Source organism: Notamacropus eugenii, chromosome 4 (genome assembly GCF_028372415.1).
Source record: "Notamacropus eugenii isolate mMacEug1 chromosome 4, mMacEug1.pri_v2, whole genome shotgun sequence".
Classification (NCBI taxonomy): domain Eukaryota; kingdom Metazoa; phylum Chordata; class Mammalia; order Diprotodontia; family Macropodidae; genus Notamacropus; species Notamacropus eugenii.
Window position 1 is genome coordinate 456,903,970 of NC_092875.1, and position 2,391 is coordinate 456,906,360.

The 2,391-nt window shown below is 40.0% G+C and overlaps 1 pseudogene; it reads left to right on the forward strand.

Moving 5' to 3' along the window:
* The first annotated feature begins 205 nt into the window (after positions 1–205).
* On the forward strand, positions 206–1,882 carry LOC140498660 (serine/threonine-protein kinase 24 pseudogene; annotated as a pseudogene).
* Positions 1,883–2,391: the final 509 nt, after the last annotated feature.

The following is a 2,391-nucleotide window of genomic DNA, read 5'->3' on the forward strand; positions in this document are numbered from 1 at the left end:
ACAAAATGGCAGAACAAAACAGATTTCCAGCCCAAGACAACCTGGAAGGTAGAGAGGAAGGATCAATTGCACTGGGCTTAGGGCAGAGTGCAGCCTGCCATGGGCTGAGCTGGCACAGACTGGAATGGAGCAGACTTCAGGGCACTAAATCATGGGCAGCTACTGTGGATTCTAGATTTCTCAAACCACAAATGCCAGAGACAGCTTCAAAGAGTGTATGTACCTCCTGAAATTGATCCAGAGTGATGTATCTAGGAAGACCAGGTTAAGAACTCCTGCTCCAAATGGATCTTAGATGAATTAGAATCATTCCCAAGAACAAGAGGTCTCGAGGTCCTGGTTCCTTTGATCCCAGCTGACTAGAAAATCAGCTGGACCCTGGCCACCTTGGAGATCCCAGAAGGAGCCTCTGCCAGCCCAAGAGGAGGAGGAAGAAAAGGAGAAGATGCTGCTGCTTGAGCCACCATGGCTGCTTCCCAACCATCCTGCATGGAGAGCTTCTACTGGTATGTTCTGATCCCAGTCCAATCAGCTTGCCTGTACTGCCATGGGCAAGGAACTCAGTCAGGTCTGGCCCATCAGAGTGATGGTACATCCATGGCTCACTTGCCTTTGCAGCCAGGCCTGTCCAGGATGCAGAATCTAAAAGCAGATCCAGAAAAGCTTTTTACAAAACTTGAAAAAATTGAAAAGATTCCTTTGGTGAAGTGTTTAAAGGCATCGACAATTGGGCTCAGAAAGTAGTTGCCATAAAAATCATTGATTTGGAAGAAGTAGAAGATCAAATTGAAGACATTCATCAAGAAATCACAATGCTGAGCCACAGTGACAGTCAATATGTCACCAAGTATTATGGATCTCATCTCAAGGATAGCAAATTTTGTATAATAATGGAATATCTTGATGAAAGCTCTGCATTAGATCTATTAGAACATGGGGTTCTAGATGAAATTCAGATTGCTACTATATTAAGATAAATCTTTAAAGGAATCAATTATTTGCATTCAGAAAAGAAAATTCACCCTGATATCAAAGTTACAAATGTTCTGCTATTTGAACAAGGGAAGTGAAACTTGCTAATTTTGAAATAGCCAGCAGCTTACAGATACCAGAATAAAAGGAAACCCCTTTGTGGGCACCCCATTCTCAATGGTACCTGAAGTTATCATGCAGTCCACCTATGATTCAAAGGCATATATTGGGTCCTTGGGCACAGCAGCAAAAAAGCTGGCTAAAGGAGAACCTCCCCATTCATACCTGCATCCAATGAATTGTTATTCCTCATTCCAAAGAACAATTCACCAACCCTGAAAGGAAACTGTAGCAAGCCTCTCAAAGAATTTCTGGAGATCTGTCTAAACAAGGAATCAAGCTTTAGACCTACAGCAAAGGAGTTGTTGAGACACAAATTTATAGTAAGGAATGCAAAGAAAACATCTTACTTGATAGAGCTCATTAACAGCTTAATGAGATGGAAGACCAAACATAGCCAGGATGCCTCCAGTTCAGAAGATTCAGACACAGAAACAGATGGTCAGGCATAAGTTAGCAGCGATTCAGGAGACTGGATCTTCACAATCGGAGAAAAAGATCCTAAGAACATGGAGACTGGAACAATACAGCCACTGGAACTGGAAAGAAATAAGGTGAAAGATATATCAAAGAGGTCTTTGTCTCTCTTTTCTCCATTTCTACTCTATTTGCAAAGTAGAAAAAGAAAAGCCAGGAAGGTGGAGGCAGCATGGGATCCATTGAAGAACTGAGAGGTGGGATTTATTTGGCAGAGGAATCCTGTTCCAGGATCTTGGACGTCATAATGTTCCAACTTGTATAGCGACTGCAAAGATACTTACTGAGAGATGGAGGAATTTCATCTCACTGAAATGTGGTTTTTGTTTTTTTTAGTATTTGGGTTTTTGTTTTTTCTTCTTTCTTTTTTCCTTTTTTATATATATTTCTTTTAATAAACAAGACCCTATGGTGACTGATTGCAGGTATCATCTCCCACGGACTGAGGATGGAGAACTGTCCACAGAACAAACATTCCTCATTGGCCTACAGCAAGATGAAGTCTCCCAGTCAGGTGATGTGTCAGTTCTTTAAAACTAGTTTTTTTTTTTATTACTATAATTATTATTGTTTTTGATTTTAACCATAGTGCATATATTCAAGGGAAATATCTTTAAAAACAAAAATCAAAAATAAGTAAACCAAGCTTGAAATGTATATTTGAGATTGTGATAAGGCAACTAAAGATATTGTGAAACCTCAGGTACCATGCTTTAAGTTGCTAACTCTCACAGGAGATGGAGAATCGCTCTATTGGATATGTGTGCAGATTTGTATATAGCTTCATTTTTACTGAAATCTTTTCAGTGTACATAAGAAATC